Source organism: Canis lupus, chromosome 2, assembly GCF_048164855.1.
Source record: "Canis lupus baileyi chromosome 2, mCanLup2.hap1, whole genome shotgun sequence".
Lineage (NCBI taxonomy): Eukaryota > Metazoa > Chordata > Mammalia > Carnivora > Canidae > Canis > Canis lupus.
In genome coordinates, this window is record NC_132839.1 from 2,835,432 (window position 1) to 2,852,946 (window position 17,515).

The window sequence follows — 17,515 nt, forward strand, 5'->3', positions numbered from 1 at the left end:
TGGGGGGCGGGTGCCGATGAGCTGCCGGAGGCCCGGGCCGCCTGGAAGCTGGCTGCGCACGGTCCGCGGAGGCACGGGACGCGCCGGTGCCGCTGACTCCGGGCCGGCCCGGCCGCCGACGCCCACACGGGGAGCGCGCAGGGGTCGCGCGGGGAGCTCGCAGGGGACGCGCGGGGGAGCGCGCAGGGAGCTCTCGGAGCTCTCGGAATGTGCAGGGGGCGCGCGGGGAGGGCGCAGGAGGTGCGCGGGTAGCTCTCGGGGCGCGCAGGGAGTTCGCAGGGGGCGTGCAGGGAGCGCGCAGGGCCGCAGGGGGCGCGCGGGGAGTTCGCAGGGGGCGTGCAGGGGACGCGCAGGGGGCGCGCGAGGGGCGTGCAGGGAGCTCTCAGGGGGCGTGCAGGGAGCGCGCAGGGGGCTCTCAGGGAGCGCGCAGGGGGCGTGCGGGGGGCGTGCAGGGAGCTCTCAGGGGGCGTGCAGGGAGCGCGCAGGGGGCGCGCGAGGGGCGTGCAGGGAGCTCTCAGGGGGCGTGCAGGGAGCGCGCAGGGGGCTCTCAGGGGGCGTGCGGGGGGCGCGCAGGGGGCGCGCGAGGGGCGTGCAGGGAGCTCTCGGGGCGTGCAGGGAGCGCGCAGGGGGCTCTCAGGGGGCGCGCAGGGGGCGCGCGAGGGGCGTGCAGGGAGCGCGCAGGGGGCTCTCAGGGAGCGCGCAGGGGGCGTGCGGGGGGCGCGCGGGGAGTTCGCAGGGGGCGTGCAGGGGACGCGCAGGGGGCGCGCGAGGGGCGTGCATGGAGCTCTCAGGGGGCGTGCAGGGGGCGGGCGGGGAGTTCGCTGGGAGCTCAGGGAGCGCCCAGGGGGTGCGCAGCTGGCTCGCTGGGAGCTTGCAGGGGGCGTGCAGGAGCGCGCAGGCGTTAGCGTTGCGGGCTGTTGGCCTCGGTGCAGCCCCGCCCCGCGTCCTGCCCGTAGGGGGGCCGTCGAGGCCTAGGTGGAGGGAACCCCTTCCGTCGGCTCTCCCGGCACAAACTGCTCGCCGGACGGGGGAGTCGAGCATGTTGCTTCCCGAAGGCCACAATACAGTTGCAAACGGGTTTCTTTCTTTTTTTCCGGGTGCATCTAAATCAGTCCGTGTATGTAAAGCCCAATGATCCTGTTGAAAATTGAGGCTCGCGGGGGACAACTGGGAGGCCCTGTGAGCGGAGCCCCCCACTACCCCGACGCCACCCTTTAGACTAACTTCTAACCAGTTGTGCCCCCTGGTGAGGCAAAGTATATCTCTGTTCCTTACAAACGATTGAATTAAAGATGCCACAGGCCCAGGTCCAAAACTTTTAAAAGGAGAAGGAGGAAAAGGCAGCTGTGTGTGTGTGTGCGCGCGCACTTCTAATAAAAATAACATTTCACAATTTCACATCCCATATCAATGAAGAAAGGATACAGTAGTAGAAGGAGAGCTGGGCAGCCTGTTGAGGGGAGGGAGCAAGAACAGCCCCCTTCACAGCTCACCCCGCAGAAATTCCAGCTGCGATATATATTTTTTTTCCTTTATTTTTGGAAAGATTTAATATTGGGAGAAAATAGTAGGTGATTATTTTTCAGTCAATTGACAAACTTTCTAAGAATGACAGCAAGGTCCAAAACCACATAGGGAAGGACTAATCAAGTTGAGCATATAAAATTCTCTCTGCAAATTAAAAAAGGAAAAACATTGTAACCACCGTTGAAAGAAAAACCACAAACTGGGGAAGATTACGTTTTAACACGATAAAAACAATAAGTCACATTATTGAAGAAAAGCTCTTAGTCACGAGTAAGGGTGTATCGGTAGAAATACAAGCAAAGAACATGAAGAGGCAAGTCATAAAGAAAGAAACACAAGTGCATAATAGTTCTATGAAGAAATGTCTGCCCTCCAGTGATTGAGGAAAGGAAAGGTTAATGACTATCTTTCCCCCATTTAAAGGACAATGTGTAAAAGGGAAAATACACCTTTTCATGCAATGTGAGAAGAAAGTAGCTGTGACTCATGGAGTGGCATAAAATATAACAACTCTTTCTTGGAGGGCTATTTGGCAATAGTCTAAAAAGCCATGAAAATGATGCTCTTTTGACTCTTCAATCTTAGGAAACAAAAATAGGGTTTACTATATGTTTACTTGTGCACATGTTCATGATATAACTGCTCATAGCAAGAAAAATTGTCAGGATACTAAATATTAGTCATCCATTAATTATTAAAATGATTCATCCATCTGTTTTTTTTAAGCAAAGTGTATTTATTGGGCACCTATTCTGTGTACAGTTACCGTTCTGAGCAATGAGGTTTAGAATAATAAGCCAAAGCCTTTGCATCGTTGGAACTCACGTTCCAGTTGGGAGATAACAGATAACAATATCATGTCAAATGATGAAACAAACATATAAGGCAACGTCAAATAATGACACGTATATATTTAATAAAATTGGGCGAGACACAGCAAAACAGTGTTGTTTTTCTTTCCCAGGTTTTCGGTTTCCTGGGCTTTTCAGTCTCCCACAGCAAACTGCAGGCAGGAAGCAGGTGGCCCTCCCAAAGCGCAGTCAAAAGAGCAGCAGGAGCCTGACGCTGTCACAAGGCCTGTGTCCCTTGTCTCACTGGATGGCAGCATCAGGGCATTTTCTCATCTCGCATCTTCACAACAAGAAGGGTGGGTACCGGACAGTAGGATATTTTGAGAGAGTCCACATTCACAAAGCTTTTATTATGGCCTGTTGTCATAATTGTTTGATTTTATTATTAATTATTGCTGCTAATCTCTTGCTGCACCTAACTTATATATGAAACTTCATCCTAAGAATACGGCATATGTGGGGTGTGCTACCCTCGCAGGATCAGGCATCCCTGAAGGGCCCAGGGCTCAGGAAGCTGCTGTCCAGACTTGGAGGTGCAGCTATTTCAGGCCTAACTGGGTTTGACTGGGCCGGAGGATTCACTTCCAAGATATCTCCCTCAGCTAACGGTGGAGAGAGTGCCTCCCTTTATTGCTGGTTTGCTGTCAGGAAGTCTTAGTTCCTTGCCACGTGGAGCTCCCCATAGGACTGTGGTTTGTTTGTTTGTTTGTTTGTTTTTAGCTTAGGAGGGGAGGTTGTGGGGAGGCGGGCAGAGGAGCAGGGGGTGGATCTTAAGCGGGCTCCACGCCCAGCGCAGAGCCTGACTCCAGGGCTTGCTCTCAAAGCCCTGCCTATCGACCTGGGCCCAAATCCGGAGACCCAGGCCCCTCTCTCCACAGATCTCTGGCTCATCCTCCCTGGGCACATGGTGTGAGACACAGCAAGGAGGATTCTACATTGTCTTTGTGATGTAAGTCCACCTCCTTACTCCCCTTACATTCAGGTCTCTAGAAGTGAGTTACTAAACCCAGCTCCATACTCCAGTGGAAAGAATCTGGCTCCATCTTCTGCAGGATGGATGATCGAACAACTCATGTTCATGTTTTCAAAGAACTACAGTTATTAAACTACTACACAGCAATGAATGGTTAGAGGATGTTGAAAGCATCAAAAATTAAAGATCAGGAAAAACTTCGCAAAATTTATATTATTCATAGAAAGACATGGATTTTTTTTTTTTTTTTTTTACTTTTTCCCTTAGTAAATAGGTTTGAAGGATTGATTAGATTGCATTGGAAAGAATCATATGATGGAAATATTTATAATCACGAAATAGTTTAGTATTTTTAAAAGTCCAGTTGCTATTCAGTTAGATTTAAGTTGAAATACAAATGAAGAATAGCAGATTATTTTGATGGACTTCAAGAATCGGCACAAAATGATTCGACCTGCTAAACAAAAGTACAAAAGAAGCAGATCATTCATTCATACTGATATTTTACTCAGAAATTCATACATGGAATGAATTTAGCTCACCAGGCCAAACAAAATCATCTGCATTTTTATGTAGGAATTCACCTGGCAATATTCTTAAGCGCTACTATGGACAAGTCCCTTTGTTAGGTACTATGATGCAGCTGTATATTTTCTCAAGGATGGAATTTGAAGATAATGAAAATATTTATTTCAAATATTTATGTGGACCAAGAAAAAGTTTTCACTATAAGTTATAATATGTAGTAAGCCATACCCTTGTATCCTTGCTTCTCTTTTCATAATTTTCTTGACTAATTCCCATTATTCTTCCAAATGAACTTTAAAAACACATTTCATTCTTTACTCCCATTCTTTTAAATTTTTTTTTTTTTATGATAGTCACAGAGAGAGAGAGAGAGAGGCAGAGACACAGGCAGAGGGAGAAGCAGGCTCCATGCACCGTACTCCCATTCTTTTAAAACACAAAAACGCATGCTTTGGATTTGAGGCGTACTCACATAAATTTATATGGTAACTCTAAGAGGTTAGACTCTTTTTTAAATATTCTATGAAATATTTCCTTTTGTGATGCATGCTTTTCTATTTGCTGAGGTCTATATTTATGCCACCAAGTGTTCGCTTCCAAAAACATGTTAAATACTTGTATTTTTTGAGATCCATCTTTTAGTGTATGGTATGAATTGAAAATCTAACTGAATTCCTCCTCCTAACAATAGTGTAATATCTTTGTTTTATAATTCTTTATGAAAATTGAGAACTGTCCCCACTTTTTTCTCACACTTCTGTATTTTTATTTGGATTACAAAAGCTATAAACATATCTCTTTAAAATTTTTTTGTCGTTTCATTTTGTGACCAAAGGAACATTAATCATTTAGTATATCTGGTCTCAGAGCTCAATGTCAGTTCTTTCTGGTCACAACTTTTGCATTTTTGGTTAATGTCTAAGTGATGTCTTCTTTGAGTGTTTTAGTAGTTTCACCTTAAAGTGTAGGAGGAGTTGGAGAAGAATTTGTGGATTCTCCCTTATATAAACATGCCCTTTAGCTGTCTTCCCTGTAGAATTCATGACTAACTATGCATGCTCTGCAGAATCAACTGATTTTTAAATTTGAAGAGTTTTTAATTCAAAATTTTATCGTGAATAATCCATTTAACAGTTTGTATTTTTAATGCTTCTCATATTTTTCCTAGATCTCAGGAAATAGAAAAAAAAAATCCACCAAGCTATGTTTGAGTACGGCAGTCTTTCCATATTAATTTTATTAGGAATATGGTAAGCACTCCTTTTTTTTTTCTTATTGCACCCATCCCCCCATCCACCTCCCCTCTGGTAACCATCAGTTTATTCTCTATTATTTAAGAGTCTACTATTTTTTTTGTCTCTTTTCTCCTTTGTTTATTTGTTTTGTTTCTTAAATGCCATGTATGAGTGAAATCACTTGGTATTTGTCTTTCTCTGACTGGCAAATTTCACTACATTATGGGCTCTAGATCCATCTATATTGTTGCATCTGGCAAGATGTCATTCTTTTTTTATGGCTGAGTAATATTCCATTATATAAAAATAATGATATACGTATCACACCTTCTTTGTCCATCCATTTATTGATGGACACTTGGTCTACTTCCATATTTGGGCTGTTGTAAATACTGCTGCAATAAACAGGAGTACATATATACATATATCTTTTCAAATTGGTGTTTGTATATTCTTTGGGTAAATATAACCAGTAGTGGAATTACTGGATCATAGGGTAATGTAATGCTTGATAGTTTGAGGAAACTCCATACTGTTTCCCACATTGGCTGTACCAATTTGTGTTCCCACTGATAGTGCACAAGGGTTGCTTTTTCTCCCCATCCTTGCCAACGCTACTTATTTCTTATGTTCTTGATTTTAGCCACTCTGACAGGTGTTGAGGTGATATCTCACGGTGGTTTTGATTTGCATTTCCTTGATGATGAATGATGTTGAGCATCTTTTCATGTGTCTGTTGGTCATCCAGATGTCTGTCTTTGGAGAAATGCCTGTTCATATCTTTTGTCATTTTTAATTGGATTGTTTGTTTTTTGAATGTTTTGATACTAACCCTTTATTGGATATGTCATTTGGATATATCTTATCCCATTCAGCAGGTTGTCTTTTAGTTTTATTGATTGTTTCCTTTGCTGTGCAGATTTTTATTTTGATGAAGTCCCAACAGTTTATGTTGCTTTTGTTTCCTTGTCACATATCTACAAAAATGTTGCTATGGCTGGAATAGGGTAAGCACTCTTGATTTTCTGTCTCAAATATATGTATTTTTTTGATCAAAGAGGTTTTCTCCCAGCTATTCTTTATTATTATTTATATCTTTGTTCTCTCTTTTTGGAACTCATTCTAAGTGGGTTGGCACTCTAAGATTTGCTTTCTAAGATATATCTTTTATAGTGTTCATCACTTTCACTTTTATTCTTACTCTCAACTTACTGATCTAGGAAGAATGTGTTTCAGAAAAACCTGGGATCTGATATTGTAATTTCTGCTTTTTTAAATTTTATCAATTTTTAGAATTAGCTATTTTTTTAAAGAGTATTATTATTTTTAGAACAGTTTTAGGTTCATAGCAAAATTAAAAGGAAGGTACAGAGATCTCCCATACACTCCCTAGCCCCACACATGCATAGCCTCATTATCAACATCCTCAACCAGAATTTGTTACAGTTGATGGACTTCCACTAACACATCATAATCACCCAGAGTCTGTAGTTTATATTAAAGTTCACTCTTGGGCAGCCCGGGTGGCTCAGCAGTTTAGCACTGCCTTTGGCCCCTGGCATGATCCTAAAGACCAAGGATAGAGTCCCAGGTCAGGTTCCCTGCATGGAGCCTGCTTCTCCCTCTGCCTGTGTCTCTGCCTCTCTCTCTCTCTCTCTCTGTGTGTGTGTGTCTCATTAATAAATAAATAAAATCTTTAAAAATAAATAAATAAAGTTCACTCTTGGTGTTATACGTTCTGTGGCTTTGGGCCAATAATTTCTGTTTTAAATATCAAAATGTACTGAAAAAAATGGGAAGACTTATTTGGTGCTTATTATGAACAGAAATAATTCAAGATGGATGTATTTCACATTTCCATTAGTTAAATTCTCTTTTGAAGTTCTCAAATTTTTAAAGCAGTTATTTCACCAGGATAATACCTGCACATTAGCTTTGAATTTAATCAGAATTGCTCTTCCATATTGTTTCTATTTTTCCATGTGTTTCCATTGAAATATTTGCGAACATTCATAGACTATTTGAAGTTCCTCGCCCAATGGTAGATAGGAATATTATAAAGATTTAAATTAATTTTATTGGATCCTATTTTTTTAAAGGAGGCATTCTTTTGTGTTTAAATTTGCCCTCTTGTGCTTAGAACATACAGAACATCTTTGTTTACCCACTCTCCTAAATGCAGAGGACATTGGCAGGTGTAGATGGCCTATGTCAAAGGAGCTTAGAGACAGCAATTTGATGAGAAGACATAACTCCCCTATATAGCAATCGTGTAAAATCATGTTGTCTTTATTTTTAAACTTTAGATGGAGGTGGGGGCAGGCAAGGTTTTGGAGGAAGCCTTTAGAGGTTGAGGAGCCACTAACGCACCCCCAGGCCTCTTCTTGCTGGAGCTCCTGGCTGCATAGCAAAGCAAGGGCAGTGTTTACAGTGAATCCTAACTGCACGCTTTGTGATTGCATTTTAAAGCTAATAAAGGCCTTTCACACATCATCGCATCTATTCCTCAGAAGCTGAACACAAACGTAATGAAGGAGGGGAGAGAACGTGGACTTGGATTCAAGGGTCCTGATTGGCCAAGCCCTGGGGCTCACGGAGCAACCTTCCGACTCTGAGAGTGACTCACACAGCGTCCTTAGCAACCAGCCTCCAGGCTGCACCCTTGAGAACCTGGGTGAGTCCCCTGGGATCTGAGGCCCCGGGCAGCCACATCCCCACCAAGGCCGCATTTGGGAGCCTCCTGGAGGACTGCATAGCTCGGCTGTTGGCAGGATCCTCTGCTACCCCGGCCCCCACCTCCAGGGAGTCTGGCTGGGAGCCCCCGGGGGCAGGAATCAGCCCCAGGGCAGTGGAAAGGGCCGTGGCCTCCTGGCTGGGGAGACCAGAGGGGGTGTGATGACTTAATTTTTGCCATTAGTGAGGGAGACGCTTGTTATTTTCTCTGGGCTGGATTCGCTTGTCCTCCTCGCAACCTTTAATTCAGAGCCCTCCTTGCCTTGCTGGATGGCCTTCCAAGTCTTTCTGTTCTTGGTGAAATTATCCCCACCTCTGGCCTCGCCTCTCCCCTCCCCACCCCCTGCCTTTTTTGGTATGCAGACTCTTGTACTTCAAAAGAGAAATTTCAAAAGTTTGGGGAAGTGTGTGACTCTGTGTGTATGGGGGGGGGGTGAGATGGGGTGTACCTTGAGGATGTGGAATAAAAAGATTTTTTAAAGGTAATCTTGAGAAAAAAGTGTAAGCTACTGATTAGGAAAAATCTACATGTATGTGTGGGGTAAAGTGATGGTGGTAGGATCACCTTATTTACCTTATCTCAACAATATGTCTTAATGGACTCTATCTTTTTGGTGGTCTTTGATCAAATTATTATTTTTAAGAAAGATTTATTGATTTATTTGAGAGAGAGAGAGAGAGAAGGGGGATGTGTGAGTGAGGGGAGGGGCAGAGGAGGAGAATCTCGGAATGGGTTCCCCAGTGAGCACAGGAGGCCAATGGCCCCTCTGGCCACCACCCCTGCTGGCAATCGCCAGACCTCACCGCCCTAGATCATGACCTGAGCGGAAACCAAGAGTCAGAAGCTCAAGTGACTGAGCCACCCAGGTGCCCCCAATCAAATTCTCTTTTGACCTTTAAGATTATAGCCTAAATCTTGCATTCTGTACTCATGTTACCTACCCAAAGGCTTAATATAATTTTAATATTATCTGGTTCTCAGAAACTGTCTTTTAAAGTATACCTTTCCAACACCATTTTAATCAGAGCTTAAAAAAATACCACTAGCGCTGAGTGTTAAAAACTCATTTTTTTCTTTTAAATTTTGGGTTTATGCCAGGTTGCAGATGAACTGCCAAGCACTCAGCTAGCTTGCTGGAGACATTTTAAGAGCTGAAACGTATCTCTCCAACGTGTAAATATTTTTGTTTTGCCTCCTCACATAAATATTTAGATTTAAGGTACCAGATTATTATTTCAGTAAGAACTATTCTGTATGAACCTTTATGATCTTAGTGACTAATGCTCTTTTCTTATTGAACATCTGATTCATTATCAGAAGCATTCGCTACCATGGTTATTTTGTTAAGTGTTACTCTCTTGAAGTTCATTGTCCATCCAGAGCTTCTAGTAAAGGGCATGGTCACAAGTGCTTAGTAAATAGTTTAGTGCTGTCCGTTAGAATTTCACAAAATGTGTCACGCACATGACTCTAGGAGATAGTGTTCTAAAGGTTTCTCCTGGTCAAGTGTAGGAAAAATTATACATTATACTGCTTGCTCAGAGAGATTTGCAGTGCACAGGGACATAATAACCACTCCTAGAGAGGGTGTGCAAACCTAATTTAATTTTGTTTAGTGCAGTATTTCCCAAACTTCTTTCGCAACAAAAAGCTTTTAGGAGGTAATTGCATCCCAAGAACCTGTGTTCCACAAAATGTATTTGGGAATTATTATTCTAAACTAAAAACTGTACTCTTTATTTTTGCTTGTATTTCCATTAAAACAACTAGATTATTTTTTTAATGTAAAACTATATTTGTAGACATCATGATGGTGTATATAGAAGTGTTAATTCATTAACAAATGATTAAGTCTAATAAAAAGTTCAGCAAGGTTGCAGCATAAAGACTACTATACAAAAATCACATGCAAGAGAATGAAGTTGGAACTCTTATCTTACCTACATACAGAAATTAACTCAAATAGATCAAAGATGTAAATATAAGAGTTAAGAAAAACCTTTAGAAGAAAACAAAGGTATAAATCTTTGTGACCCTGATTTAGGAAATGATCTTTTGGCTATAACAAAAGCACATACAATCAAAGCAAAAATAGCTGATGTGTCATCAAAATTATAAGCCCTAGTGCTTCAAAGGACACCATCAACAAAGTGAAAAGGCAACCTACAGAATGGGAGATAATTTTGGGGAATCATACATTTGATAAAGGATTTGTATCTAGAAGATATAAGAAACAATTGCAATTTTATAAATTAATAAAAATGTTAAAAAGAGACAACCCAATTAAAAATGGGCAAAGGATCTGAATAGACATTTCTTTAAAGGAGACATACAAATGGCTAGTCAGCACATGAGAAAATGTTCAATATCATTAGCCATCAGGAAAATTCAAATAAAACATTTTCATAAGTGGATATTTGAAAAAAAAACTGGATATTTGTAATTAAAAAGACAAGTTTGAGGGTACCTCGCTGGCTCAGTCAGAGGAGCATGTGACTGTTGATCTTGGGATTATGAGTTTGAGCCGACACTGGTTGTTATAGAGATAATGTAAATAATTGAACTTAAAAAGTAATAATAAAAACACAAGTGTTGGTGAGTATGTGGAGAAATTAGACTCCTGACACACTCCTGGTGAGAATGTAAAATAGTGCAGCACTTTGGAAAACAATCTGGTAGTTCCTCAAATGGTTAAACCATGTGGAGTTACCACATGGTCCAGTATTTTTATTCCTTGCATTTACTCAAGAGAATTGGAAATATATGTACACAGATAAACTGGTAAATAATATTAATGGAATCACTAAGACTGAACTCATTCAGATCCTCTTGAATTCTTGGATCTCTGTATCAGCAAGTCCACAGTTAAGACAAGTTTATACTTATATTTACAGGATATAAAATTTTATGGCAACGTGTGTTTATCACTAATGTTACATTGTATCAGGAGTGGAAAGAAATATTGAACAAACACCGAAAACATTACTTTTTACAAGAAGTCCAGGAGAGGATACAGAGAGCAGTTGTTGAGAAGAATGAACTTGACAGTTTTCCTCCAGTACAGGTTGCTATAATGGCTTCAGCGAGCACCTGGTACAGTGGTCATTTAGCTCCTAGGTCACTCAACTACTTCTCTGGCTATTCAGACTTCTTTGCTTGCTTAGTGATGCATAGACAAATCATGTATATCCTTCAAATACTGTGGACATTGAGGCTTTCTAATTACTGCCAAGTTCATCCTATGTTAGTACCCTAAGAACTGCCAACCCCAGTGCTTAGCGTCCTTAACACCTGCCACCTTCCTTTCCCCAGCAATGGTTAATTTCTTCCAGAACATAGCAGCAGTACAGAACTCTTTCATCAGGTTCAGAACTAAGGTTTTCAGCAGATATCACCTTAGAAAATTCAACAATGTAATTTTCAGCAGAAATGTTTGCATGCAAGGGTGCCTGGGTGGTTCAGCTGGTTGAGCACCCAGCTCTTGGCTCAGATCATGATCTCAGGGTTGTAAGATGGAGTCCTGCATCAGGCTCCAAGCACAGCAGGGAGTCTACTGGAGAGTCTCTCTCTCCCTCTCTTTTACCCCTCCTCTTGCCCATGCTCTCTCTCTCTCAAATAAATAAATCTTAAAAAAATTTTTTTTCATGCAGATATTTTTATACCATGAAGCTTTTTACATTTCTGTAGTTTGTCTTCTGGATATTGATATGTTCAGTGTTTGTTTTCTAATGGTCAAGTCTATCTTATTGAGCCACAAATCAGTCATTTCCCCTATTTGGAAAGCTTAACATCATTTTATATGTTTTATATGTTTATTAGTCATTTGCTTTTACTCTTCATAGTCTTGTTTATTTTATTATTATTATTTTTTTCTCTCTCAATCCAAAATTTGTCATCCTTCAGGGACATTGTTCCATTATTTTTTTTAAAAAGATTTTATTTATTTGAAAGAGAGAATGTGCACAAGCAGGGGGAGTGGTAGAGGGACAAGCAGACTCCCCACTGAGAGGGAGCAGAGATCATGACCTGAGCTGAAGTTAGACACTTAACCGACTGAGTCACCCAGGTCCCTTTCCGTTATTCCTTTGATTCCTGTTTCTTCTCTCAGGATTCTTTTGCTCCTTCAGGAATGGAGATTTTGATTTATGCTTATTTTACATTCCTAAAAGAACAATTAAAGACCACCATATTAATTCATAGTTTGTTAGTTAAGTACTTTCAATTTTTAAGTACTGCACATTAAGTAAATATATTTACATTCTTTTTACTCAGGGCTAAAATAGGGAATCCTGTTAAGAGACAGACAGGTGGGGCAGCCTGGGTGGCTCAGCTTACTGCTGCCTTCAGCCCAGGGTGTGATCCTGGAGACCCGGGATCGAGTCCCACATCGGGCTCCCTGCATGGAGCCTGCTTCTCCCTCTGCCTTTGTCTCTGCCTCTCTCCCTGTGTGTGTCTCTCATGAATAAATAAGATATTTTTGAAAAGAGACAAGACAGGTGGAAAGCATATCTTATTCATATTTAAATAGAAATTTAACTATTTTCTAGATCTTGGCATGTATTTATAGAATATCATATTGACCCCATATTTTTCTTGGGCAGTTTTTCCCTCCTAAAATTACCTGGAGTCCTATCATGGAATTCAGCATCTTGGAATGTGTTAATGTTGGTTTATAGGCCCATATTTTTTCCCCTCGATTATAATTTCTTGAGGAAGAGACCATATTTTAATTATCTTTCAAACACAGGAAGCTTAGACATCATTACCGCTTTTATTTTCGTAAAAACTGAACCAAATTGAATTCCCTAAATGGCAACCACTTACAATGAATAATGTGAGTATTGTTTGACAGTGCTAAATATAAAATGGTCTAAAATATTCTCTTATCTCTTGCTTATATGTAAGTCCGTGTGTGTGTGTGTGTGTGTGTGTGTGTGTGTGTGTAGTTTTCTTTATTTCATCTTGTATGTTGAATGTTGCAAATGAATAAAAAGTACTGGCATAGAACATAAACCCAATAAAAGAATCCATGGACAATTGCATCCATTTTTACAATTCCTTCACAGACCATTGATCACATTAGTAGTTTGTATCAAAGCCAAATGGTTTTCCCTGTGGTGAATATCAACCTAAATAAAGAGGTAAACTGAGGCAAGCTTGAATTGCCAGAAATTGAGTTTATTTAAGAATAGCAGAGGAATTGCAATTTGGGAAACACAAACTATAATAAACTAGAGATGAATTGGTTGAAGGTTTTGGGCAGGCTAGATTAAAGGGAAAGGAGTGCAGAGAAGAGGGAAGTCTAGCCAGAGGCCAAGCGGTCAGTTCATTGGCTTGAGGATGGGGAAGGATTCTTGGCGGATGTTTATTGGTTGGAAAATAATTTCACATATTCTGAAAGCCAGGCATTCACAGGGGAATCGGTCTCTCATTTCTTGCATTTCATTTTCCTGAGGGCCTATGTGTCTCCATTCCATATCCTCTGGTTCCATTTTAGATTGAAATCCTTTCACAGTGAGTAAAAGAGATTTAAGACAGGTCAGTCAGAACAAGACTTTATTATGTAAGTGCCAGGGCATTTTAATTTTCCTGAATCAATGAGTAAATAAGTGATTGATGAGTGATGCATGAGTGTAGTAGCTCCTGTTTAAACTTCACTGGTACTTTTTAGTTCATTTTCCTCATTGTCCAAGGCTTTGTAAATCATCTGCAAATACTTTAACCACTTCAGTTTCCAGTATTTTGAATATTCCTATTCATACTAATTGTGAATACTTATTTTGCTTGCTACTACAAAGTTAAAATACATGTGCTAGTGATGAATCATAGTCAATGGACTTATGTATTGCATGGAATATTTCTGTAATTTTTAGGATTGACTATGTACACTCCAAGCCTCTGTTCTGCTTGACTGGTTAGATATTCAGTCTTAGTTTTGCTCAGTGTTGCCCCTGCCCTGGGGTTATACAAAGATCCTAGGTACTTATGTATCATGAGAGCATTGGAGAGTCACCGTGGGGCACTGGAGCAATTGTCACATCTATGTGGTCCTCTATTTGGGCCACAATGAGGCTAGGAGAAGATTTTTATGCTTCTTGTTATGCTGTGGGGTCTAATTTCTCAAGATGTGGTACCCAGACATTTCTTCCATGGTACCGTCACCTCCAGGGGATGCTGCTACAAGATGGGAGATGGCTCTCTGAATGCCCTCTGTCACCTTCCAGGAAACATCTCTCTCCACAATCCCCAAAGCTTTTTTCCCTTTTTACAGGGCACCCAGTGTCATCTCTTCAGTGAGGTTAATTTTTTGTTTTTGCTTTTTAAAGATGGTATGGAGCCAGAGAGTGAAGGCAGTTTTAGCTTTCCGCTTTGGAGAAATTCGGCAGTAAAGAAAGAATATATCTATATATCTATATCTATATCTATATCTATATCTATATCTATATCCTTAGAATAGAGAAGTACAAACCAAAAGGGAGAGTTCCTAAAATATATAAAGCCATCGTACTTAAGAGGCACCCATGATACTCCATCACTCCTACTTCTCTTTTACAAACTGAACATTTTTAATCTTTTCACCATTTCCAAAAGGGACATGGTTTTACATCTCCTCACTTTTCCCCTCATGCCATTTGTTAAAATAGATCAATTGTTTGTTTCTGATATAAGTGAAAGGACCCCAGAATGGAGGAGATAATCCAATTCCCATCATATTTTACACAAAATGTCTGTAATTAAGATTTGTAACTGATACATATAATTTAATTTTGCAATTGCAAATGAATGATTAGCTATTTAAAAAACATAGTCAATGTCAATATGATCCATATACTCAAACTTTATGCTCCAGCAATCTAAACATTCCTTAGTCTGAGTTTGGATTCTTATAGCTGGCGGTAGGGCTATACTAAAGAGTTTTAAACAGAAGAGGAGATCTGGGGAAAGAGGGAAACGATCAGGAGATTTATATTTTGAGAAGTTACTCTGGCGACCTTGTAAAAGATGAGGCTAGAGGAAGATAAGAAGTTATTGTATTAGTCTAGGACAAGGTAATGGCGTCCTGATTTAGGAGAATGGCAGAAAGGATTAGAAGGAGCCTTGATTAACAGAGCTCTTTAGAAAATGGGAATCAATACAACACAGCGACACATAGTGCCTCCCCATTGGTTTGATGCTACACAAGCCAGTGAAAAACACAAGCAAGGTGAGGTCTGACAATGACCTTGAAAGGAAGATTCAGATGTAGCCTTGGTTTCTTGTGAGTGTGAAGCTGCCAAATGGATCCCAAATTGTCTAGCTCTGGGGTTAAAAGAATGTTTAACATCAGAGACGTACCCTCTATCTTGTCTGAGCCATTGTCATTTTTACTTCTGTTTTATGTCAGTAAATTTAATCCTAATACAGTATATTCTCTTTCAATCTTATTTTTATGGAGGTAGAATTTGCATATGGTGAAATGCGTGAATCTTCCTTGTATGATGAGTATTCTGGGGATCTATTTCTGGTCACAACCACTCTAAAACTTAGTGGCTCAAATATTTTTTTAAAAAAACCATCTCCCATGGTCCTGGAGTTGATCGTATACAACTGGGTAACTCATTTGGGAGCTGTCCTGTGATTTCAGGTGGAAGTCAGCCGGGTCTCTAGTAATCCAAGAGATTACTAGATTTGCTGGGTTAGACACGCAAAATGACTCACTCACATGCCAGTTGCTACTTGCTGTCGCCCAGGAGCTACGCTGGGGACTCAGCTGGAGCTGTCGACCAGAGAGCTCCTGTGCATGCCTTCCATCGGCCGTGGGCCTCTCAGCGTGGTGGCTCGACTCTGAGAGAACACGCATGGGAGACCTTGAAGGAAGCAGCAAGGCTTTTTTATGGCCTGGCTTCATTGTGCCAACGTGTCACTTTGGCCACATCCTGTCCGTCCAGCAAGTCATTAAGTCAGGCCCAGATCCACAGGGAGAGTAAATTAGACTCCTCTCTTGTGAGGGAGTGACAGGCCCACACTGCACGACAACCTGTGGGATGGGAGATACTGCTGTGTCATTTTGAAAACAATGTGATCTGCGACCTTGAGTCCTGATACCTATTTCCACTCACATCAGCCCCTCCAAGATCTCCCCTTCCTGTCCGTACCTTCCTTTCAATCTCCAGCCCCGAGTCTCTGCGCCCCCCACACCACCACCACCCAGCAGTTTGGCCTGTTGTTAAACTTCATGTGTGTGGAACCACGCGGCGTGTACGCTTTTGTGTTTGGCTTCGCTCACTCTGTGTATTTTTGGTGCCTGTAGCAGTAGTTGGTTTTGTAGAACCGAGAAGAATAGTACTGTGTATGTTTTTCTATGCAATGTTTTTATTATCATTTAGTTCTAAGTATTTTGAAGTTCCATTGTTATTTCCTCTTTGATCTGGAGGTAACTTCGATTTTCGTTTTCTGTGTCTCACTATATAGAGGGTTAATTGATCTTTTTATTCTAATATGCTAACTTGTTCATGTTTTGATGCCAGGAAATATAATCTACTTACATACATCACTTACTTTTTGTACTACAGTAAGACTTGCTCTCTAGGCTAGAATGTGATCAAGTTTTAGAAATTATACTTGTGTGCTTGGGAAGAATGCATATTCTTTGATTAAATGCAGAATTCGATTTGGTGTGTATGGCATATTATATTAATTATGTTGTTTAAATCTTTTGTACTTTGGCTGATTTTCTTTTTTTGTCGCCTACTTGACTTATTAGTAGGTAGGAAAGTGTGACTCAAACTACTTGTTACTAATTTATTTTCTCAGAGCCACGTTGTCTATGTCTTTCTCCACCGATGTACATACCAGTTCTCAATGGACTTTCAGCACCCCAGCACTTAGCTCAGGGCCTTTCCCCTATAATTTCTTGGATTTCAAATTTCTTATTCCTATAAGGTTGTTTTTAAAGACAGGAGCCAAAAGCTTGTGTTAATTAGTCATCTTTACTGGCATTGAATCCCATACCACTACTTTTTTTATACTGTTTATTCACAAATCTTTTTTAAATTGTATGTAATCTATTTTTGTTTGTATTTGCAGATTCTTCTGAGATTCTTATGTATTTTTCAAATCAATATACTATCCCTCTTTTCCCACATTTTTATCTTTTTTTTTCTTTTTCTTATATATATATTTTTTGGCTAGAGCTGCCTATAAAATATTGACTTAAGTAGTAAGAATATGAATATCCTTTGTATTGTTCTTGGCTTTTCAGATAGAGCTTCTAAAACTTTGTTGTTAATTATCATGTTTTTCTTAGATACCTTTAATAAAATTAATTTAATCAAATTAAGGAAAACTGATATCCCTAGATTGCAGTTTTGTTTGTTTTGTTTTTTAATAATCATGAATGAAAACTGAATTTAATTGAATTAATCTTTGGTGTATATAAAAATATCTCCTACTTTTGTAAGTCCATTAATGTTATGGTCCAGGATAATAGATTTTTATAATATTAAATCATCTATGCTCTTCTAGACTAATTCTTCTCACTTATAATGAATTAGTTTTTACTGACATTACTGGATTTGTTTTCCTTGTGCTTTAGAATTTTTGCAGCTATGTTAATAGGCAAGATTTTTCTATAAATTAATTTTCCCATACTGATCCAAATCCTGTAACTTTAAGTGATTTAAAATTT

At 40.4% G+C, this 17,515-nt stretch overlaps 1 protein-coding gene across 19 annotated transcripts in view; it reads left to right on the forward strand.

The window, feature by feature from the left end:
• The first annotated feature begins 856 nt into the window (after positions 1-856).
• The window catches only part of TMEM232 (transmembrane protein 232), a 248,986-nt gene continuing 232,327 nt past the window's right edge, over positions 857-17,515 (forward strand). For 3 of the 19 annotated variants that reach the window (XR_012012605.1, XR_012012604.1, XR_012012606.1), the window contains exons 1-4: positions 858-2,674; positions 3,257-3,327; positions 5,048-5,129; positions 7,625-7,788. The gene's annotated coding sequence lies outside the window, so the exon portion shown is untranslated. The other 16 variants (XR_012012609.1, XM_072788162.1, XM_072788164.1 and 13 more) reach the window with 12 other exon arrangements.